The sequence below is a fragment of the Phyllobates terribilis genome, unplaced genomic scaffold (genome assembly GCF_046119375.1).
Source record: "Phyllobates terribilis strain yellow unplaced genomic scaffold, ASM4611937v1 Scaffold_1__5_contigs__length_1240528914, whole genome shotgun sequence".
Taxonomy (NCBI): Eukaryota; Metazoa; Chordata; class Amphibia; order Anura; family Dendrobatidae; genus Phyllobates; species Phyllobates terribilis.
The window spans coordinates 1,123,618,415-1,123,643,693 of NW_027362761.1; the positions used below are offsets into that span (position 1 = coordinate 1,123,618,415).

General features: G+C 45.5%; 1 protein-coding gene across 7 annotated transcripts in view; it reads left to right on the forward strand.

Moving 5' to 3' along the window:
- KCNIP4 (potassium voltage-gated channel interacting protein 4) overlaps window positions 1-25,279 on the forward strand; it is a 929,844-nt gene that overhangs the window by 587,197 nt on the left and 317,368 nt on the right. The window lies entirely within an intron of this gene.

The following is a 25,279-nucleotide window of genomic DNA, read 5'->3' on the forward strand; positions in this document are numbered from 1 at the left end:
TCTAGGATGTTTTACCAGCGTGGCCTGACTAGTGGGAAGCCAGGTAGAGGATTAGCTCAGAGTAGTTTGTGAAAGTTCTTGTGCACTGTTTGTTCTGAGCTTTCTTTGCCATAGCTGAAGCATAGTTTATAACTTGCTCCAGCTATATCTTCCTATTCTCATGTTGATAATATCATTATTGTAAATATTGTTATTTTCATCTCCCGGCATATAATTTCTTTATACATAATAAAGCAGGAGTTTTGTTTTGATCTTCTCGTCTGCTGTCCCATACTTGAATCTGCCTTGCGGTGTTCTTTGACGCCGCTACATCAGAAATGCAGGATTTTGAACTGTGCGCTGATAACAAGCTGGATGGTCCCTCTCCTCTTGAGTCTGCAGGACACTGTGTCTGTGGTTTCCATAAAGAATTTCTAATTTTGATTCATTTGAAGATGGCAGCATTTCTGGATTCTGGATCAATATATGCATTTGAGGATTGCACAGCGAAGTTTTCTCACAATGAAGTGCCTATATTGAATGCAGTGCTGCCTGAGGACCTGTAGATCCTGAGCATGCAATATTGACTGTTGACCTTGTCCCTTGTGTACGTGGATTTCATTTCTGTGTCTCGTTGAGTGGAGGTCGGATTTCAGCTTCCCTTACCTCAGCCTTGTCTCTGAGCACTGAACACTTTGTACTTCTGGGCCTCCAGAGAGGTTGCAGCTCTGGAATATGACAGCACTGAAGAACAATGGGTTCCTAGCTGCTTCATGTTTGATTCTTCTCAAACCTTTGGCAGTGAATGAGCATCTTTTTTTTTTCTCAACACATTTTTTACGACTCTGTTGGATATTTTCAACAAAACTTCTGATGGTTCTGTGACTGAGCCCCAATATCTTAACAATTTCAAGAGTGCTGCATCCCTCTGTAAGACTTTGAAAAGTCACATTTTTTTACGAGTCAGTTAAATCTCTATTTTGGCCCATTTTGCCTGAGATAAACAAGCTGCCTAATAATTCTACATACCCTGATAAAGGGTGTTGTATCCTTACGCTGCACCCTCCTCACACAAATGAAAATCATCTGATATGCTTCAAATAAGTAAGCATGCAAGTTTATCCAGCTTGGCATTGGAAAATCTGCATAAAAATGATATCTTTAAAATACTCAACTAATATTTCTACACACACTGTATTACTAACCTTCCATTTACATTGTTTTAAGTAAGATAGACTATGAGAATACAGTATACATCATATTCATTATAACTATTTGATAGGAGCAGTGTTATCATCATCAGTTACTGAGATATGAGTTTGTTAACTTTTGTAAAGACCTTCTGTGGCACAGTCCATGTGATTTCATAATGGAGGTTCTAGTAACTGAGATGGTGTCCCTCCTCATAGAAAATAAAGGCAGGATATTCCAAAGGCGTCACAATGAGAACACATAATGTAACTGAGGGCAAGTTTACCAAGAATTTTTAGATACGAAAGAACTTCTAAAAAATATATTATTAGATGAATTATATATAACGGATCCAGTAACAGAATGAATAAAAAAATCACTTACCTGCTACTTTAAATGATCATTGTACTTCCAAGAGACTCTACATAAAACAATAGTATTGTAAAGGCAAATATATGATATTGTGTAAAATATCATATTTGCTTATTTCTTCACTTGACATGCCTTTATAGATCACTTTGGGATCAGGTTACATTCTCTGTGCTGAATTCTATGGAAAGCAAAGTGGGAGGTTGGAGAGCTAAAGAAAGACAGAGGCAGAGAGACACAGAAACTGCTGCTGCTTTGGGTAAAGTGTTTATACTGGCACCCAGGATTCACAGCTACTCTGATTAGTACTCCAGTATAATGTCATTAGTGCTGTTGCTGTTTCTAAGGGTATGCTATCCAGAGACAAGAGGGCAGGAATCCCTCATTGCTCTGTGTACTGTCTATGAGACATCATAGCAGCCTGCCTCCATCCACTAAACCAGTGATTTTCAACCTTTTTTGAGCCGCGGCACACTTTTTATACTTAGAAAATCCTGGGGCACACCACCAACCAAAATAGCACAAAATGACACTAAAACAGTCATATTATACATATAGTTAATAATATAGATTCTAAATTTATTTTACTCACTCAGTGTGAAACCTGGGCCTGTTTTGATAAACACAAAAGGGATAACCTGGCAGGAATGGTGGAAAGACACACACGAAGCTCTTCCTCAACAGTTCTCAGTTTCTCCCTGTTTTTAGTTTTTATCGCAGTCAAGCTTGAGAAGCCCAGCTCACATAGATATGTGGTTGAAAATGGGAGCAATGTCAAAATAGCTTTGTTGGCCAGAATGGGGAACTCCTTGGCAACAGATAACCAAAAACTGTCCAAAGGAAGATCAGCAAACTTTAGCTTTAAACCGCGATCTTGCTTCAGTTCAACGAGTTCCTCTTGCTCCTTTAAAGTCATGTCCTTTCCAGCAACGGATAATGAGCTGTATGGGTCCCTAACCCAGTCAAGGCATTCTGTGAAGGCTGAAGAGAAATAGAACGATAACTTCTCCTCAAGAGTTTTCAAATGTCTGCCAATCGCTTTGCACATTGCAGCAGTATTGTCATCATGCAGTTTCTCGGTGAGTGGGAACATCTGAAGGTAGCCACCCTGCACATGTTGTTGCCAGAGCTGCACCTTTAAACGGAATCCGTTCATTTTATCAGTGCTTGTAAGCAGGTTTTCATTTCGACCTTGCATCCGTGTGTTTAGTTCATTCAGATATTGAAATATATCAGCCAGGTATGCCAGCTTTGCACACCACTCATCACTTGCAAGCAGCTTTGAATAATCGGACCTCTCGTTTGTAAGAAATATTTTAAGTTCCTCTCGCAACTCATACACACGGGCCAGCACTTTGCCGCGTGACAGCCACCTGACCTCCGTGTGGAGCAATAAGATTTTATGTTCCGCTCCCATTTCTGTACACAAAGACGCAAATAAGCGACATCTCAAAGGTCGCGTCTTCACAAAGTTCACTATGCGCACAACATCATCCAACACAGGAGCTAGATCTGCTGGTAAGGTCTTTGCAACGAGGGCCTCACGGTGCAAGAAACAGTGGGTAGCAAGAACATCTGGGTTTCTTTCTTTAACCCTACTTACAAAGCCTTTGATGCGCCCGACCATGGCTGCGGCTCCATCAGTGCAGACACCTGTGCAGTTTTCCCATGTAAGTCCACTTTTATCAAGATATTCCGATGTGACTTGGAATATTGCCTCTCCTGTTGATTTTTCTGTCAGTGCCTTGCAAAATAGGAAGTTTTCTCTAATGGCTTCACCATCCACAAAACGCACATTGGCCAACAACTGACAATGTCCACTGATATCCGTCGACTCATCAAGTTGCAAGGCAAATTTCTTCCTGATGCGCACCTTTTCCAAAACAACTGTTTCAATATCCGCAGACAAGTCATCAATCCGTCTGGCAATTGTGTTATCAGAGAGAGGCACTTTAGCTATCTCTTTAGCTGCTTCAGGGCCAAGCATCTCATTTACAATAGCTTTACAAGCTGGTAGTATTAATGTTTCTGCCACAGTGTGGGACTTTTTTGATTTAGCTATGAGTTCAGCAACAAGGTAGCTAGCTTTGAGGGCTCTCTCATTTACCTTTGTGCTTTTTCTCAAAAAAGTTGCCCCTTTCTCATTGTTTGTATGTAAGCGTACAAAATACTCCATCGGTTTATTTTGAACGGAAGGGTGTTTCGTTTGGAGATGGCGTTTAAGTTTGCTTGGCACTATAGCGCTATTGGAAAGCTTCTCACCACACACCAAGCACAGTGGTGTTGGTGCTGTCGCATCCCCAGTGGAAGTAAATCCAAATGAAAGATAGCTTTCACTGTATTGCCTTGAGCTCACCGTCTTGTCTTTTTTCTTTTGTCGAACTCTCATACTAGGGCCTTCATTTGGGTTAGAATTGTGTCCAGGGTCCTGTTCGGCATTTGCCTTTTCCATTCTCAAATACTTCTCCATCACTGCTGAGATAGTGTGCGCAGCCACACACTAAAATAGAAGAGTATTACATTATCTGCCACACTTAAAGGACCTCTGCTAGGCATATTTCATTCCTGAGGACTTAAAAAGCAGCTCTCGTGGTGACAAGAAGCTGATTTAAACCCCCCAAGAGTGAACTTCGCGAGAGCTGTATGTGTGTGATAATAACTTATATTACTACGGTCTGCATTTCCTGCTTGAATTGACACTAGTGACGTAGCACTCAGCTTTCTCTATAAGTAGAATAGAGCTGGCTGCCAAGTGCTACGCCACTAGAGTCAATTCAAGCAGGACATGACTGCTGAAGAACGGTACTAATATCATTTATTATTCCATACATACAACTCTCACGGAGTTCACTCTTGGGGGTTTTAAATCAGCTTCTTACCACCACAAGAGCTACTTTTTTAGCCCTCAAGAGTGAAATATGCCTGGCAGAGGTCCTTTCAATGAATTATTTATTTTAAAAAAGTGAAATCAAAAAGGATAACCCCCTCATATATTCAATCCCATGTAACCTCATAAATACAGTCCCACGTATATGAGCACATGATTATCAGCATCATATACTGTGGTGATGTGCACTGTACAGCGCCACAGTATATGGTGCTGATTATTATGTGGCTCATATACTGCAATATAAAGGGGTACAATGAGAAGTACTATGGCCATGAGGCCAGAGTACAAGTGCCAGCTCATATACTCAGCATATGAGCTGGTACTTGTAGTACTCCAGCCTCATGACTATAGTATTTCTCATTTTACATTTCTCATTGTTATATGCAGTATACTGCTGGAGTACTAAAAGTACCTGCTCATATGCTGAGTATTCTGCCAACAGTTCATATACTCAGGCAAAAGCTCATATAGTCAGCATTATTGGTGGGCATTACCTTGGCGGTAGGCAAATGCGAGAGTCTCTCCGCTCTCAGGATGACGCGCCGGCCTCGGTAACGTCATTAAGTCATTATGTTATTGTACACGTCTCCTACATTGTAAGAAGGCGTGACTGCGCATCGAGCGCATTGCCGGGAAACAAAACACAGGGGGCACCATAGTTTGGGGAACTTTCCCCGCGGCACACCCGACCATGTGTCGCGGCACACTAGTGTGCCGCGGAACACTGGTTGAAAATCACTGCACTAAACCATAGACAATTGAAATTTAAAAACAGTGCATGTGACGCGCCCCCTGGGACATATTCCTTTTTGAGGGGAATACCCGGCACCGGATCAGATGGGGGGTTGTAGTCTCCGAGCGGCTGTGACCCGGTCCCGTGCCCAGGGCGTCAAGCTCAGTGTGATGTGGCAGTTCTACAGATGTTACTAAAGTTCTTTTGTGTCGACTACGCCACCCGTTGTGATGCGGTCACTGTGGCCGCCGCTGCAGCAGGGTCCGCTGAGGCTGATGGTGGATGCGCAGCTTGGTGGGATAACCCCCAACGGGAGGGGTATAGCCTCAGAGGGGACAGGCGCAGAGGATGGGGGTTGTGGTGGTGCGGTGCAGCCGGCAATGAAGACAGACTCGGGTTGTGCAGTTAAGGGTGTTTACTTACTGCAGATGTTGTACTGGTCACTCCAGCTGCTAGTGACCACCCGAGCCGTGCTGCGTCCACCAGGTCCTGGATCCAGCCAACCCCCAAACAAGTCCGGAGCGTGGCCCTGAGCTCTCCCTCTGTCCTTTCTTCAGCCGTCCCCACCAGTGATTCACCTAGGTCCAGCTCCCTCGGGCCTTCTGTTGGGACACCCTTGGCCCTGGGTTCCCTGACCCTTCATGTGGTGTGCCTTCGGGGTGAATATGGTGGGTGACCGTGGCAAACGCTGCCCACGATCTCCGGTCTCTGGCTAGGGATTGTTTTTGCCCCCACCAGCTTGGGTTCCGGTACCCTGATGCTGACTCCTCACCCGGTGCTCTAATTTGGGTTCTTGGGTCCCTTCAGTCTTCCCCCTCTGGGTCTTTCTCTGCTCCACTCTCTCTCTCTCCAGGGCTGCTGTTTCCTTCTCTCTCCTCTCCAACTCACTTTCTGCGTCTGAACTTGTCCTCTGCAGCTGACTGACCCTGATCTAAGTTGGTGCCCTCCTTATATATCCCTCTATGTGTGAGCTCAGGTGACCAGCACCCAATGAGCTCCTATCACTACCCAGACTGCTCCCCCTATCTGCCCCTACACTACATGGGATGTACCACCCCCCTCCCACTCCAGCCAGGAACAGGCTCGGTTGTACCTGCACATTTCTAAGTGGGAGTACCGTCGGCCTGCTCCTCTGAAATGGGATGTATGTAGTGCATGCAGTCTATCTGAGCTCAGTTCCACACTCCATCCTTACCCGGGAGTGGAATATCACACCTCTGGGTTGAGGTGCAATACCCCTGTAGCAGCCGAATCCTCAGGGTGCTACACATGCAAAGTGGAAATAAGCAGTAGTGAAAATAAAGGAAAAAAGTATTGTAATTGCCAGAAGTAATGTTAAGTCTTCATGCACACAAAGGATTCTTAAAAATGCTTTAAATGCATTACCTACCTTGGTACCAGACATTGCAACTCTAATGGGTCCCAGCAAACAAAGAAAGCCGGCTTCCATCCAGCAATGCAAAACAGCCAGTGATTAATGGGAATGTGGGAAGGAGGGAAATTGAAGGTAAACAAAATACTGATTTCTGGGTGAACATACTTATATACTGTATTTGATTTGATACCACTTTACAAAAGTCTAAGATATCATACTCCATGTTTATTTGTTATTCCCAGGTCCTGAATGAGAGGTTATTAGTAGAGATGAGTGGATTGATCTACAGATCAGTGTATTCAATGTTCCAGTTTCCCGCAAATTAAAATATTTTGAGATTCAATTAGTGGTTCACAAAAAGAAGAACTTGATTGGCTCCCTTTCCTGCACTGTTGAAAATTAGAGAATGGGCTAATGTCATTTTGCATTGCTGTGCAGGCCTCCCCATGATCCCTGCAGCTATGATATCTAACCAAGCAATGTGAACTGAGGTCTAAGATGGTACACATGCAAGAAATAGGAGCATGTTCACACTAGCAAAAAGATGCAAAACCTACAAAAGACAAAAAATATATCTCATACCCTACCACCATTATATATAAATGTAAAGCAAAGTTGCATATGTTACATATAGTTACATAGTTACATAGTTTATAAGGCCGAAAAAAGACAAGCGTCCATCCAGTTCAGCCTATTTCTTGTGCACTGCAGCTATTCCGCAGCGTTGATCCAGGGGAAGGCAAAAAAAAAAAAAAAAAACATGCGGTATAGGCCAATTTACATCATTGAGGAAAAATTCACTTCCCGACACCAATCTGGCAGTCAGATTAAATCCCTGGATTAATTAACTAAGCATAAGATGTAATTTTATTGTTCTCAAGAAAGGCGTCCAGGCCTCTCTTGAACTCATTAAGTGAGTTGGACATCACCACTTCCTCTCCCAGAGAGTTCCAGAGTCTCACGGCTCTGACCGTAAAGAATCCCCTTCTATGCTGGTGCAGGAACCTCCTTTCCTCCAGACGCATAGTATGCCCCCTCGTCTTTGTCACCATCCTTGGTATAAACAGGTCATGGGAGAGATCTCTGTACTGCCCCTTGATGTATTTATACAAGTTTATGAGGTCTCCCCTAAGCCTTCTCTTTTCCAACGTAAATAGGCCTAATTTTGACAACCTCTCTGGGTATTCTAGTCCCTCCATTCCCTTTATTACCTTAGTCGCCCTCCTTTGTACCCTCTCTAGCTCCAATATGTCTTTCCTGAGCACCGGAGCCCAGAACTGTGCACAATATTCTAAGTGTGGCCTTACCAGCGCTTTATACAGAGGAAGAACAATGTTCTCATCATATGCCCCTATTCCTCTTCTGATGCATGCCATGACTCTATTTGCCTTCGCAGCTGCTGCCTGACACTGGGCACTCCAATTTAATTTGCTATTAACCAAGACGCCCAGGTCCTTCTCCATGTCAGATTTCCCCAACGGTTTCCCATTTAATATGTATGGGTGACTGCTGTTTTTCTTTCCCATGTGCATGACCTAACATTTATCGGCATTGAACCCCATTTGCCATTTTTTGGCCCAACTCCCCAATTTATCTAAATCCTCCTGTAGCTGTGCCCTATCCTCATCTGTATTAACTACTTTACAAAGTTGTCACGGGTGTGTTGCCACGAAGATCGTCACGAGTACACAGCCTGACTTCTCGCAGCATTTCATTCAGACTGACAGAGCGGATCGTGGTGTTTGGAGTTGCTGAGATAAGTGTGTTTGGAAGTGTTTTTTCCCTTTCCTCGCTTTATCATTTATCTCCTTTCCCGTTGGTTTTCCCTCTGTTGTAGTTGAGAAGTTGTTTGTATGCAAGGTGGTTTTGGTTTTTCCCTTGTACTGTCTCGTTCGTCTAAATACTGTGTTTGGGCATATTATTTCTTGTTCCCTTTGGTTGTGATCGGGGTCCTTCTCAGGACTAGATTACTGAGGTGCAGGGATCTTCAGGAGGTAGGGGTTACGCTGGCGGCCTGGACCTCTGTACCTTTAACAGTACCTCCAGGTTGAGGGATTAGTCAGGGCCCCAGCTTAGGGTCAGCTTAGGCCCCCTACCTCCAGTATACAGAGACAGCGTGACATTTTCACCGACCCACTTAGTTTTTCTCCAGCTACTATGGATCCAGTAGCCGGTCTAGCTCGGCAATTGCAGAGTTTGTCCATGGAGCTGGCGGACGTTAGGTCCAAGGTTTGGCATCCTCAGGAGCAAGCCGGACCAGAACCTTATGTAGCCCTCCCTGATAGGTTCACTGGGGGGCGGGACAAGTTTTTTGTTTTCCGGGAGGCATGTAAATTGTACTTTCGGCTGCGGCCTCGGTCATCGGGGAGTGAAGAACAAAGGGTGGGAATTGTCATCTCGCTCCTACAAGGGGACCCACAATCTTGGGCGCTCTCTTCCCCCGGGTTCCCCGGCTCTCCAGTCAGTGGATAGGTTTTTCGCTGCCCTGGGACTCGTATATGATGACCCAGATCGGATCTCCCTTGCTGAGTCTAAGTTACGTAGGATCCAGCAGGGAGATCGTCCGGCGGAGGAATTCTGTTCGGAGTTCCGTAGGTGGGCCACGGACACCCAGTGGAATGACCCGGCTCTTAGGAGCCAGTTTTGTCATGGTTTATCCGACAAATTACAGGATGTGTTGGCACAGTATGACTCTCCCGTGTCTCTGGAAGCCGCTATGGCCCTCGCTATTCGCGTGGACAGACGGCTTCGGGAGAGGTGCGGGATAACTCTACCCCCTGTGATGACTCCACCTCCTACAAGGTCCCCTCATATGGTGGTTCCCCTGGTCAGTCCAGAGGAGCCTATGCAATTAGGAGGGACATCATTTCGGGGGAGGGGACCGGTGGTGCGCCATAAGGCAGGAAGGTGTTTCTTCTGCGGGAGAAAGGGACATTTTATTGGGGGGTGTCCATCCCGTCCCTTGCAGAGTGAAGAGTCGTCGGAAAACTGTTGATCCCAGGTTGTGTGGTGGACGGCAATCTGGGAGTAGGTATTTCGTCCCTAGGTTCGTCTCAGTTTCTCGTACCGGCGGAGGTGGTGGTGGGTACGAGAACTGAGAGGATATCTGTTCTTCTGGATAGTGGGGCCGGGGCTAATCTGGTTGATGCTCGGTTTGCCCAGGTTCAAGGTATGCGGTTGAGTGAGTTGGCTAAACCCATCCCCATATTCTCGATCGATGCCAGGCCTCTCGGGCAGGGAAGTTTTTTGCAAGTTGTGCATGACGTAAAACTTCAAGTGGGGGCAATACATAAAGAACTGTTGTCTTGCTACGTGTTGGAGGGTCTTCCCACTCCTATTGTGTTGGGCCTTCCTTGGTTAGCTAAGCATAACCCGGTTATTAATTGGCAAACCAGGGAGATAAGCCAATGGAGTAAATTCTGTAATAAAAACTGCATGAACACGGTCATTGGTGCGGTTACTCCTTGGGTCTTACCTCCATTTCTGGCGGACTTTGAGGATGTATTCTCGGAGAAAGGGTGTCAGGAACTACCTCCTCATCGCGTGTATGACTGTTCTGTAAAACTGCTCCCTGAGGCCAAGTTACCTAAAGCTAGGTTGTATAACCTTTCTGGTCCTGAGAGGCAGGCCATGAAGGATTATATCTCAGAAAGTCTGGCTAAGGGGCATATTAGACCTTCATCTTCACCGGTGGCTGCGGGGTTCTTCTTTGTTAAGAAGAAAGATGGAGGCCTACGCCCTTGCCTGGATTTCCGTGAACTTAATCGGATTACGGTCCGAGATCCGTATCCGCTCCCACTTATTCCCGATCTCTTTAATCAGATCGTGGGCGCCAAATGGTTTTCTAAGTTGGATCTCAGGGGGGCGTACAATCTGATTAGGATGAAGGAGGGGGATGAGTGGAAGACGGCGTTTAACACTCCGGAGGGGCATTATGAGAACCTTGTCATGCCATTCGGTCTGACTAATGCCCCGGCGGTGTTCCAACACTTTGTTAATGACATTTTTCGCCGCTTGGTGGGACAGTTTGTTGTCATATATCTGGATGATATCCTAATTTACTCGCCGGATCTGGTGTCTCATCAGGAGCACGTTAGGCAGGTGTTACAGATCTTGCGGGATAATAAACTGTATGCCAAGTGGGAAAAGTGTGTGTTCGCCGTACAGGAACTCCAGTTTTTAGGCTTCCTGGTTTCAGCGTCCGGTTTTCGTATGGACCCTGGGAAAGTGCGGGCAGTTCTTGAGTGGGATCGGCCAGAGAATCTTAAGGCACTACAACGTTTCCTGGGGTTTGCTAATTATTACCGGAAGTTCATTCGTAATTTCTCGTCCATGGTTAAGCCTCTCACTGACATGACTAAAAAGGGGACGGATTTTTCTAGGTGGTCTGACAAGGCTTGTCAAGCATTCTCTTCTTTGAAAAAATGTTTTGCCTCGGCGCCCATACTCATTCAACCTGATGCGTCTCAGCCATTCATTGTAGAGGTAGACGCTTCCGAGGTAGGGGTGGGAGCAGTATTGTCACAGGGTTCGTCCCCTGGTAAGTGGCATCCGTGCGCCTTTTTCTCTAAAAAATTGTCGTCCGCTGAGAGGAATTACGATGTCGGCAATAGGGAACTCTTGGCCATTAAGTTAGCTTTTGAGGAGTGGCGCCATTTTCTGGAGGGGGCTGTTCATCCGGTCACCGTCATCACCGATCACAAGAACCTGCTATATCTGGAGTCCGCGAAACGTCTGAATCCCAGACAAGCTAGGTGGTCATTGTTTTTTACCAGTTTTAATTTTGTCGCTACATATCGTCCTGGGTCAAAAAATGTAAAGGCGGATGCCTTATCTCGTAGTTTCCCGGGGGCCGGGAATACGGACGACCCGATTCCTATCCTTCAGGAGGGGGTGGTGGTTTCGGCAGTATGCTCTGAGCTGGAGGAGGAGGTATTGGAGGCTCAGGGGGACGCCCCTGTTGGACCTCCAGGGAGATTGTTTGTTCCAGATCAGTTGCGACAGAAGGTGATCGAGGCACACCATAACTCAGTTTTTGCAGGACACCCGGGGAGTAAAGCTACTGTGGATCTCCTCTCGCGTCGGTTTTGGTGGCCTAATTTACATAAGGAGGTGGTAACTTTTGTCGCGTCCTGTGGGGTTTGTGCGCGCTCTAAGACCTCACATACCCGTCCGTCTGGGGCCCTCTTACCTTTGAAGATCCCGGAGCGTCCTTGGACTCATCTGTCTATGGACTTTATTACGGACCTCCCTCCGTCTTCGGGTAAAACGGTCATACTCGTTGTAGTGGACAGGTTCAGCAAGATGGCACATTTTATCGCTCTTCCGGCTCTCCCTAATGCTAAAACTCTTGCGCAGGTGTTCATTGGGGAGATTGTGAGGCTTCACGGGGTACCCTCCGAGGTGGTGTCTGATCGGGGGTCTCAGTTTGTGTCTAAGTTCTGGAAGGCGTTTTGTGCACGGCGGGGGATGCAGTTGTCATTCTCATCGGCTTTTCATCCTCAGACCAATGGTCAGACGGAACGTATGAACCAGAGCTTGGAGACATATCTCCGGTGTTTTGTGTCAGAGAACCAGGAGGACTGGGCTTCTTTCTTACCTCTGGCAGAGTTTGCTCTTAATAATAGGCGGAGCGAGTCCACTGGTAAGTCCCCGTTTTTTGGGGCATATGGTTTTCACCCCCAGTTTTGTACTTTCAGTGGGGGGGGCTCTTCGGGGGTTCCTGAGGAGGAACGATTTTCCTCATCACTCGCTTCAGTATGGAGAGGGGTGCTGAAGAATCTGAATACTATGGGGAACCGATACAAACGTATGGCTGATAGGAGGAGAGTGTCTGGTCCGGACCTAAGTGTGAACGATCGGGTATGGTTGTCTACCAGGAATATAAAACTTAAGGTTCCCTCCTGGAAACTGGGTCCCAGGTTCATCAGGCCGTACAGAATCAGTTCTATTATTAATCCGGTGGCATTCCGTCTTGACCTCCCCCCTACGTTTAAAATTCACAACGTGTTTCACAGATCATTGCTTAAGAGGTATGTGGCGCCGGTGGTACCGTCACTTTTACCTCCCCCTCCAGTGGTTGTCAATGGTAACTTGGAGTTCCAGGTATCGAGGGTCATTGATTCACGCTTTAATCGCCGGTCCCTTCAGTACCTGGTTCATTGGAAGGGGTATGGTCCTGAGGAGAGGATGTGGGTTCCTGCGTCGGATATTAACGCAGATTAGTTCGGGCCTTCCACACGACTCACCCGGATAAACCTGGCCCTGAGGGTCCGGAGGCCCCTCGTAGAAGGGGGGGTACTGTCACGGGTGTGTTGCCACGAAGATCGTCACGAGTACACAGCCTGACTTCTCGCAGCATTTCATTCAGACTGACAGAGCGGATCGTGGTGTTTGGAGTTGCTGAGATAAGTGTGTTTGGAAGTGTTTTTTCCCTTTCCTCGCTTTATCATTTATCTCCTTTCCCGTTGGTTTTCCCTCTGTTGTAGTTGAGAAGTTGTTTGTATGCAAGGTGGTTTTGGTTTTTCCCTTGTACTGTCTCGTTCGTCTAAATACTGTGTTTGGGCATATTATTTCTTGTTCCCTTTGGTTGTGATCGGGGTCCTTCTCAGGACTAGATTACTGAGGTGCAGGGATCTTCAGGAGGTAGGGGTTACGCTGGCGGCCTGGACCTCTGTACCTTTAACAGTACCTCCAGGTTGAGGGATTAGTCAGGGCCCCAGCTTAGGGTCAGCTTAGGCCCCCTACCTCCAGTATACAGAGACAGCGTGACAAAAGTTTAGCATCATCTGCAAATATTGCTATTTTACTATGCAACCCTTCCACTAGATCATTAATAAATATATTAAATAATATAGGGCCCAAGACAGACCCTTGAGGCACCCCGCTAGTAACCCTGACACACCCTGAGCTTACTCCATTGATAACCACCCTCTGCTTTCTATCACTCAGCCAGCTATTTACCCACTTGCACACATTATCCCCCAGACCAAGCATTCTCATTTTATATACCAACCTTTTGTGTGGCACGGTATTAAACGCTTTGGAGAAGTCAAGGTATACAACATCCACTGACTCTCCCCGGTCCAGCTGTGAGCTCACCTCCTCGTAGAAGGCGATCAGGTTTGTTTGGCAGGAGCGATCCCTCATGAATCCATGTTGATATGGAGTTAGACAGTTATTATCATTAAGATATTCTACAATAGCATCTCTAAGAAATCCTTCAAACAATTTACCCACAACAGACGTTAAGCTGACTGGTCTATAGTTCCCAGGGTCACTTTTAGACCCCTTTTTGAATATTGGTACCACATTTGCTTGGCGCCAGTCTAGTGGGACAGTCCCTGTCCATAAAGAGTGCTTGAATATAAGATACAGCGGTCTGTCTATCACATTACTTAATTCTTTTAGTACCCGGGGGTGTATGCCATCTGGGCCTGGTGACTTGTCTATTTTGATATTATTTAGGCGTTTCTGAACTTCCTCCTGGGTTAGGTGGGTGATATTTAGCGGAGGGTTTACTTTATCACTCTGCATTTCCTCCGATAAATTGTTTTCTTTTGTGAAAACAGTGGAGAAGAAGCTATTGAGTAGGTTTGCTTTACCCTCATCGCCCTCTATGATTTTACCCAGGTTATTTTTCAATGGGCCAACGCCATCAGTTTTAATCCTTTTACTGTTTATATAGTTAAAGAACAGTTTGGGATTCGTTTTACTTTCCTTGGCAATTAGTCTCTCTGTCTCCTCTTTTGCTATTCTTATTTGTTTCTTACAGATTTTGTTTTTTTCCCTATAAGATATTAGCGCTTCCTCGCTGCCTTCTTGTTTAAGTTTACCGAAAGCCCTTTTTTTGTTTTTCATTGCCCTCTTGACTTCCTTATTTAGCCACATTGGCTTCCTCCTATTCCTAGCCCTTTTATTCCCATAAGGTATGTACCTTCTACAGTGACTATGTAGGACTGTTTTGAAAATTTCCCATTTTCTATCCGTGCTCCTATTACTAAAGATACTATCCCAGTCTATAAGGTGAAGGGCATCTCTTAGCTGATCAAACTTTGCCCTCCTGAAGTTCAGTGTTTTTGTGACTCCCTTGCTGGGCACCTACTGAAGCACATGTGGAATTGTATAATGTTGTGGTCACTATTTCCCAGTTGCCCCCCGACCTGCACCTCAGTTATTCTGTCTGGCTTGTTAGTTAATATTAAGTCTAAAAGGGCCGTCCCTCTAGTTGGTTCCTGCACAAGTTGTGACAAATAATTGTCTTTGATAATTGACAGAAACCTGTTTCCTTTCTGAGATCTACAGCTTTCGGTTTCCCAGTCTATATCGGGGTAGTTGAAGTCCCCCATAATAATCACCTCGTTATTTTTTGCTACTTCGTCTATTTGTCTCATTAATAGACTTTCCGTGGCTTCTGCTATATTTGGTGGTTTATAACAGACTCCTATGATAATTTTATTATTGTTTTTTGCCCCATGTATCTCCACCCATAAGGACTCGACCTCCTCATTTCCCTCCCATACATCCTCCCGTATTGTAGGCTTTAGACACGTCTTTACATATAGACAGACTCCACCCCCTTTCCGACTTATTCGATCCCTTCTAAACAGACTGTAACCCTGTAAGTTAACTGCCCAGTCATAGCTTTCATCTAACCATGTCTCGGTTATTCCCACTATGTCATAGTTACCTGTAGATATTTCTGCTTCCAGTTCATCCATCTTGCTTGTCAGGCTCCTGGCATTTGCTAGCATGCAGTTTACACGATTTTGTTTTGTTCCAATCTTCTCCCTGTGGATTGTATTAGAAATTTTCTTACCTCCTTTCCAAGTATCTTGTCTCGGAACTTCTTTGTCGCACTTCATATCTTTCATTAGTATGTTCTCTGGTTGCATGTTCGTGTCCGGCGTTTTTCTTCCCATCCCCTCTTCTTCTAGTTTAACGCCCTCCTGATGAGTGTTGCGAGTCTTCTGGCGAATGTGTGTTTCCCGGGTTTGTTGAGGTGTAGTCCGTCTCTGGCAAGGAGTCCGTCATAGAGGTAATTCACACCGTGGTCCAGGAATCCAAATCCTTGTTGTCTGCACCATCGTCTCAGACAGTTGTTCACATCAAGGATCCTGATCCATCTCCTGACGCCATGCCCGTCTACTGGAAGGATAGAAGAAAAAACTACCTGTGCATCCAGTTCTTTTACTTTCTTCCCCAATGCTTCAAAGTCCTTGCAGATTGTCGGTAGGTCCTTCTTTGCCGTGTCATTGGTGCCAACATGTATCAGAAGAAATGGGTGGACATCCTTGGAACTGATGAGCTTCTGTATCCTATCGGTAACATCCTTGATCTGCGCCCCTGGGAGGCAGCATACTTCTCTTGCGGTTATGTCCGGTCTGCAGATAGCTGCTTCTGTTCCTCTCAGTAGTGAGTCTCCCACCACCACCACTCTTCTTCCCTTCTTGGCTGTCCTTTTTCTTGTCGCTTCTGGGTGTTTCTGGGTGCTCTTTTCTTTTTTGCTTGCTGGTAGTTCCTCATCCTTAGGTGTGCCATCTTCGTCCTCCACAAGTTCTTGGAATCTGTTTCTCAGTTGTGTGGTTGGTGGTGTCTCCATGGTCTTCTTGCTTCTTTTGGTCACTTGCCTCCACTTGTCTGCCTCTGGAGGTTCTCTGACGCTTCCTTCACTTTCCGTGACCAGTAGTGACGCTTCTGTTCTGTCCAGGAAGTCTTCATTTTCCTTGATGAGTTTTAATGTCGCAATTCTTTCTTCCAGTCCCCGCACCTTTTCTTCTAAAAGAGCCAGTAGTGTACACTTCTGGCAGGTGAAGTTGGTTTCAGCTTCTGGTCGATCTGTGAACATGTAGCACATGTTGCAGCTCACCATGTAGGTTGTCACATCTGCCATGCTGCTCCTTGTCCCTGCTGACTTGATGTCTGTCTTCTTTCTTGTGATACCCTAGGATAAACAAATTAAACAAATTCGCGCACCGTCAGGCGCGCGGTTTGGCGGTGCTTTCCAAGCAGCTGGCCCCGGCTGTACCCAACGATCTTCTAGCTGAAGGAGACTCTTCGCTTTTCCCAGAAGGCACCTGGAATATGCAAATTGTCCTCTTCAAGCTTCAATCCCTGGTTTTCATGAAATATGAAATATATATGAAATATATGTAGCTTACCACAGGCTTAGGTGGTCTGTTATTGGGACCCGGTTCTATTTGTCTACCCTTTTATATGCATTACTTCAACTTTGATATACAGTAAGGTTTTTAATATAGACAGTGTAGGACCGTCCCAATTTAGGGTCACCTTGTCGCTGGTGGGACGGCTTGTATACTTTTTTTGATCAAAAATAGTTCACTAAGTACCCTATATTTCATATGCAACTTTGCTTTACATTTATATATAATGATGGTAGGGTATGAGATATCTTTTTTGTCTTTTGTAGGTTTTGCAGCTATGATATCTAGTAGATTCTCATACCTTGTACAGAGGTGGTCAGTACCTGGGTCATCCCAGATCAGCGGTTTCCGTTTGTACAGCAGAATTATTTTTCATCTCCAGAGTCACTGAGTAAGTCTCTCTCCTGCAGAGTATAGTCTCTTATGGTCAGCAGTTTCCTCTCTCTCTCTCTCTCTCCTGCAGAGTATTGTCTCTTATGGTCAGCAGTTTCCTATCTCTCTCTCTCCTGCAGAGTATTGTCTCTTATGGTCAGCAGTTTCCTATCTCTCTCTCTCCTGCAGAGTATAGTCTCTTATGGTCAGCAGTTTCCTATCTCTCTCTCTCTCCTGCAGAGTATAGTCTCTTATGGTCAGCAGTTTCCTCTCTCTCTCTCTCTCTCCTGCAGAGTATAGTCTCTTATGGTCAGCAGTTTCCTATCTCTCTCTCTCCTGCAGAGTATAGTCTCTTATGGTCAGCAGTTTCCTATCTCTCTCTCTCTCCTGCAGAGTATAGTCTCTTATGGTCAGCAGTTTCCTCTCTCTCTCTCTCTCTCTCCTGCAGAGTATAGTCTCTTATGGTCAGCAGTTTCCTATCTCTCTCTCTCCTGCAGAGTATAGTCTCTTATGGTCAGCAGTTTCCTCTCTCTCTCTCTCTCTCTCTCTCTCTCTCCTGTAGAGTATAGTCTCTTATGGTCAGCAGTTTCCTATCTCTCTCTCTCCTGCAGAGTATTGTCTCTTATGGTCAGCAGTTTCCTATCTCTCTCTCTCCTGCAGAGTATTGTCTCTTATGGTCAGCAGTTTCCTATCTCTCTCTCTCCTGCAGAGTGTAAGCTCTTATGGTCAGCAGTTTCCTATCTCTCTCTCTCCTGCAGAGTATTGTCTCTTATGGTCAGCAGTTTCCTATCTCTCTCTCTCCTGCAGAGTATAGTCTCTTATGGTCAGCAGTTTCTTCTCTCTTTCCTGTAGGGTGTAAGCTCTTATGGTCAGCAGGGTCCTCTCTCTCCTGTAGAGTGTAGACTCTTACAATCAGCAGGGTCCTCTCTCCTTTAGAGTGTAAGCTATTATGATCAGCAGGGTCTTCTTTCTCTTTTTCTCCTATATAGTGTAAGCTATTATGGTCAGCGGGTCCTTTCTCTCTCTCCTATAGAGTGTAAGCTCTTGTAGTCAGTGGGGGTTCTCTCTGTCTCCTCTGTAGTATGTAAGCTCTTATGATCAGCAGGGTCCTTTCTTTCCCTCCTCTCCCCTATATGTATGTTCCAGGTAATTACAAGCTTTCCGGTATTGAGATTTGTGCAAATTTATTTTCCGCAAATCAAATTTTTGGGGGAAAAATTCGGCAAAATCGGCGAATTCGAATTTTGAAAGATCTGCTCATCTCTAATTACCAGGGTGTCTTTAAAAGAGGGTTCAATTTATAGACTTAAAAATGTAGTACTTTATCTGCGACTTAGTGGGGATACTTAAGTAATCAATTGTCTTTTCAGCAGCTATCATGCTCTTACGCCAGGACGGTGGTGTCTTTCTTGCCTATGGCTACACGGCTGCTCTCACACCCGTTGCATGTCTGATGTTATTATTTCCAAAAAGATACATGGTCCTGTTGAAACAATTTTTCTGTATGGCAAAGACGATCAGAGGTTATTCTGTAATGATCCAGACTATGCAGACTGCAGACATCTAAAAAAGCTGCTATTTGACGAAGGGTCATCAATATTTGACTACAGGATGAAGAAATGCCGTTTTAAAATGGAACTTTTCTGCATTAGGATTTGTAAAAAAAATTGGCTTCTATAGATACAGTTATGAACAAAATGCCAAGACTTTTTGAGATCAAGCAGAGCATTTTGGCAGCTGGGCATTTTCCCCTATCTAAATTTACTATAAAAAATAGAAGCAGAAGGATGATGACAGATGAAGCAGATACAGACCAACTGGACATATCTGCCTTGCCTCTTTATGTGCTTTCTGTGGAGGAAAGTAAATGAAAAATTATCCTGCAGATATTATTTTTATCACAAAAAAATGCACGCAAGGACATTTGTTTGCATACAGCATGTGACTATCATGTATACCCTAAGGGGTTACAGGCTGTACTTTGCATTAGATTTCTCCATTCTGCCTTTAAGGTTCTATAAGTTCTTATATTTTTCCGTCAGCAGACTTGTATGAGGGCTTGTTTTGTTTTTTATTCAATACAAATTGTAGTTTTTATCATTACGGTTTTGAAGTCAATATTACTTTCTAATCTCTTCTTTCATTTGAAGTGACCAAAAACTGAGAAATTCTGCAATTTTTATTTTTTGGGGTTTGTTTCCCTGTTCATTGTATGCTTTAAATATTATAATATTTCATTTGTTTGCATCTTATTTATGTTCTGTGGAAAAAAGGTGTGATTCAAACATTTACATATCTTTCCATTTTTTTCTTCGAGCTTTTATTATTGCTTTTTATATATTTTTTATTGTTCATATTTTATCCTCCGCTCCCACTATACTAGCGCAGAAGCTGGCAGCTGATTTCTGGGTGCAGGCATGGGCAGCGCATGATGTCACTGCCATGTGTTGCCTTTCATAGGAAAGTCAGCATCTGATTCCAGCCTCTGATGGCAACATGTATTGCAGTGCAGGGAGTCAGCGGGTCTCTGCGCCGCAATACATTTCAGCGGAATGTGCATCCAAGGACGCACATCCAGATGAAAGTGGAGCTAGCGTTGGCAGACCCCACTCTCACATGGGTTCAGTTGCACCCTGTGCGACCACGATCGTACCACCCCTGCATATGTCTATGTAAGTGCAAAAAATAATAATTAAAAAATTATGTTTTTTAACAAAAGGAGAGTAAAAATGGAATTGCAAAACCAAAAATTAGCTGCGGAGGGAATGGGTTGATGTTCAAGTGATCTCAACCTATCTGGCTTTGGAAAGTATATGGAAACTAGTGCATAACCAACAGCAGTATTTGGGTGTTATATATGAGTGAAAATTGGAGTGCAACAACAAGGAAGTGTACAAAAACACATTAATATTTTTTACAACGCCCACACTTTGTAATGTAGATAGTTGTATTTAAATATCTGGATTATGGAGATTGTTCTTTTGGCTTAAAAAAAAATGATGGTTTTCCCATCTTACTATGCAGGAAGCACACTTTCTGTGAAACGTACACCTTGGTTTTAAGATTTGGTTTAGTAGCAAAAATTAACACTGAGGGGTTTAATTCTGTCTCTTCTTGTTTGCAGTTTATGAAGAATGAAAAAAAGTTGTTATGAGGTGCTGTTATTTCAGCATATCTCAGATCAATCAATTTACAGTCAAGCAGTCAATTCTTTTTAAACATATAAAAAAAACTAATATTTAAATAAAAGTGACATTATTTAAATATCAGATTATTTTATATGTTCAAAAAGAAATTTCAAACTGTCATTCCTGCCTCAATGTGTATTTAAACAGTGCTGTGCACACCCGCTAATAGTATACCTGAAAAAGGCTCCAACATAACCTTTTATGTTTTTATCTCTCCTGGTTCCATTTTTCTACCATGGACACTGACTGCAGCTGCGCGTCACCACCTATATTCCAAGTGCTACATCCCACACCATTGGACTTAATAGACATTTTTTGCCACCCTTCCCACCAATTTTTTTAAATGGTGATTCTTTGGCGCCCATTAGTGATGAGTGAATGTGCTCGGATAAAGGGTTATCTAACAAAAGGCCCCGTCACACAAAGCGACGCTGCAACGATCCCGACAACGATACGACCTGTCAGGGATCGTTGCTGCGTCGCTATGTGGTCGCTGGTGAGCTGTCAAACAGGCAGGCTCACCAACGATCAGGGGAGCAGCGACATCATGGAAAGAATCTTTCCACGATGTCCTGCTCCTGGTTACGAGCGTGCTGAAGCAGGAGCAGGCTGGTAACTATGGTAAACATCGGGTTACTAGGGGCACACGCGCTCCTAGTAACCCGTTGTTTATCATGGTTATCACTCTGCTACAGTGAGCGGGAGGTTACCGCTCACTTTAGCAGGCTCGTAACCATAATAAACAACGGGTTACTAGGTGCGCGTGTGCCCCTATTAACCCGATGTTTACCATAGTTACCAGCCTGATCGCTGCTCTCGCTGGTCACACACAGCGATGTGTGCTGACCAGCAGGAGAGCAACGACCAAAAAATGGTCCAGGACACTTTGCAGCGATCAGCAACCTCACAGCAGGGGCCTGATCATTGCAAAGTGTCACACATAGCGACATCGCTGGTGAGGTCGCTGTTGCGTCACCAAAACCGTGACATAGCAGCGATCTCACTAGCGATCTCGCTATGTGAGACGGGGGCTAAACAGGCAATCACTGCTTCTCTAACAGCTGCGAGACATGCAGCCGCAGCGACTCGAACATGGTTTTCAAGCACGCTGAAATTACTCGGTAAGCACCCGAGCATGCTCAGATAACCCCTTATCCGTGCACGTTCGCTCATCACTTGCGCCCATCTTTTATACTGGCTGTAATAGTCTACCTTGACTAGCTAGGCTTGACCATGTGATATAATAGTGGACACTATGGGGAATCCCACTTGGCCGCTCCTGATGTCATTAGCCCACTTGTTGAGCCTTCACCATTGTGTGAAAAACACAGGGTTTTTTCTTTTGGGGGGGTGATCCTCAAGAATCAAATTGCAGATTGTTCAAATAAGTGGAGACCTGCAAATTTCAGGAAATTCAACTCGCTATTGATTCTCCATTGATAGATCTGCTTTTCTTTTGTGGTAACCAGTGTATACATCAGAACAAAATAGTTTAATGTAGGAATTTAGCTTTATTAACGTACAACTGGAACATTCCTTTAAAGAAGAAACAAGAAAGAATATTTCAGGATGACTTTTTTGTGTCAGGATGTGGAACAATACTTGTTGGTATCATTGTGTGATAGCCCACAACTCTGGTTCTCCATCTTACCAGCCTACTCCAGCTTCACGATTACTCAGGCAGGAACTGGTTGTATATGGCCCATCTTTTCCTCTCTGGTGTCACAGCATTGCTTACTCAAACCTCATCATCCTTTAAATGTCAGCTTCATTAATTGCATGGACAGAAAGTATTAGTGCATTATGTGTGGTGAGTAGTGTTGAGCCACCCCCGTAGTGTTCGAGTTCGGTTCGGTTCGTCGAACACCCGTGTGTTCGCCGAACTGTTCGTCGAACACCTTCGAACACCGTTAAAACCAATGGCAGGCAAACAAAAACACATAGAAACATGTCCAAAAGCTGACAAACTGCTCAGAAGACACAACTAACACATGGAAAAGTGACAAGTACATATAGTCATGCGAAAATAAAAGAGGTGGAGGAGTAAAAGGAGGGGGAGACACAGATATAGGCATGTCATGCCCTTCTAAAATCCAAAAAGTGAGAAGCCAACACGGCCAGTCCGCTCCTGCCCGTGCCACCTCCGTGTCGCCGGGTTTGTGCCAGAGCCGCGGTGAACCCTGATGGCCAGCCCCCCTCTCCCAATACTGGTGCCTGTCCGCTGGTGGGTCGAGCGAGCCCCCCTGTGGTGGAGGCAGCTCTAAGCTTTTTAATTTAAATTGTCTCTCTAATTTGAATGAATACACTTTAAATCCATTTACAAGGATCTATTGGAGGGCAAGTCTCATGCCAGCAGCCGCGTAATTCCAGCTCCAGTAGCGTCCACTAAAGCTGCTGCAGTTAAAAAGCTTTTATAAGGATCGAGCTCGGCTGTCCACCGCAAGGCATCCTACTGCCAGTCCCAGCCCCTATGCCTTGGGGTGCCTCCTGATGCTCTTCACTGAGTATCCCATGGTCCCGAAGCATTTCCTTTGAAAAAATTAAGTGTCTAAACTACAGGTGGTGTAGCTTGCTTAACAGCCGGGATAATCCGCTGACTAGCAGACACTGCTACTAGGCACAAAGTATTTCCTGGGCTAGATGCAGTTAAAAATTTGTAATTAGATACTCTCATTGGATGCTGAGAAAGCATTCCATAGAGTCTCCTGGCACGCCATATATGATTCTCTTAAAAAGCTTGGGGTAGGGGTCTAGGGGACCCTTTTATAGCCAAAATCACGGCCCTGTATCGCAATACGTCACCTAGGCTGAAGATAAATGGAACTGTAGCACCCTGAGGGCTCGGTTCCTACAGACGTATTGCACCTCACCCAGAGGTGTGATATCTCACTCTCAGGTAAGGATGGAGTGTGGATCAGGACCCGACACCTGCATGCATTACACCACATTGCCGTGGGGCAGGGCGACCAATATGCCCCTGAGATGGGCACGACAGTCCCTGTCCCTGGCTGGAGTGGGGGGAGGGAACACTGAGGAAGGGGAACCCTGTAGTGCAGGAGCAGGGAGGAAGCAGTTCCTGGGTGCATTGAGAAGGGAGTATAAAAGGTGGGCACCATCTTAGTTCAGTGCAGAGAAGTCTGAGCAGAAGTGGCAGGGAGCAGGGGCTCTGCATGAGCTCTGCTCCGGAGGCGGGCCTAGTAACAGAGGCCCAGGCCTGGAAGAGGGAGAAGGAAGGAAGAGGAGCGGAGAAGGCTCCAGGAACGAGGAATGAAGGGATCCCAGGGGTGCGGACGGGCGAGTCGCCACCGCACGCCCGAATCCACCTGCGTGGAGGGGTCAGGCCAAAGGGGGAGACCGGTCCCCGAACTAGTGGAGGCAGGAAACGACCCTCAGCTAGAAACCGGAGGCTCTGACATTTTATGTGGCGCAGCCCCTCGCTACACCCGCTAGGAAGGCACCACATAGGGTCAGGGAAACTGGCGCCAAGTTTACCAAGAGGAGGCCCGAGGCAGCCGGACAGAAGTGTTGGTAAGAAAGGCCAGACAAAGGACACACAAAGGGGGTCCTGTGAAGTGCTCCAAAGTTATCTGGGAGTTGTCTGAGCCCCTCACCTGGTGAGCACAGTACGACGTGGGCAGCCGTTACCTGCAGACGTGGTCTGGATAATAAGAACTGTGAGTAAAGGCCCTGGACTGCATCACTGACTCCGTGTCGTTACTGCTGCTGCCCTGCACCATCACCCCCATCCTCCGCATACACTGCCCTGAGGCTATACTCCTCCCGTGGGGAGTTATGCTACGCTCTGCTGCACCCACAACACCAGCCTCAGCGGTCTGCCCTGTAGCGGCGGTTCACTCTGACCGCAATCCACGGGTGGCGTAGTCGGACATTTAAACATCAAAACCACATAAATAGTTCCGCCACTGGTTTGACCGCCCTGAGCCACGGAACCGGGTCGCCGCCACGAAGACTACAACCACCAGCATCCACCAAAAAGGGTCCGGCTCCGGGTGTCCCAAGGCCCAGGGGGCGCGTCAGAACATTTTCATCACCTTTCACAATCACCAATGGGACAAGGCAGGGATGTCCTCTGTCCCCTCTCTTATACATCCTAGTGACGGAGCACCTGCTCTCATCAATTCGCCATAACCCCAATATTAGGTGGATTGAGGTGGGAGGCACCGAGTACAAGTGCTCTCTATTTGCTGATGATGTCCTAGTATATATCACTCAATCACATATATCCATCCATGCTGTTATGGCTGAAATAGATCACTTTGTTACATGGTAAAATTTTAAAATCAATGCAGCGAAGTCTGAGGCCCTCGATGTCTCCCTCCCCAAATCCATATAGGATTCCATCCAGTCCAACTTTCCCTTTGCCTGGCCCTCACAGGGTATCAAATACTTAGGAATTCCTATTCATAGAGACCTCTCCCATCTATGTTATCTTAATTTTGGGCCCTTTATTGAACAATTCCATACAGACCACGGTTGGCAAGTTAGAACTGTAAGATTCACTACGTGAACCGCTGGTGTTTTGTGGAAAAGCACATGTACACCGCGTTCCAAATTATTATGCAAAAAGTGTTTAGGAGTGATAAGGGAAGAATTTGTTTGTTTGTCAGTTAAACTCATTGATGGTGATGTGTGTCAGGGCTCTTTATATCACTGTAAGCAATTGCAGACACCTGTGCTAATTAGTTTGGCAGGTGTGTCCAATGAAAGGCAAGACTACTTAAGAAGGCTCTCTCACATTATTAAGCAGCCTACATTTTCTGCCAAAATGGGAAAGAAAAAGGATGTGTCAGCTGCTGAGAAGCAACAAATTGTGGAGTGTTTAGGTCAAGGCATGACTACAATCAACATTGTGCGATGATCAGGATGAAGTGTCTTGGCAATCAAGAAGTATGTAGCTGATTCACAGTACACACGTGTGCGTGCTGATAAGGGCAAATTGAGGACTCTTTCCTACAGGCAATTACGTCAGGTTGAAAGAGCAGCGGCAAAAAAGCCTTG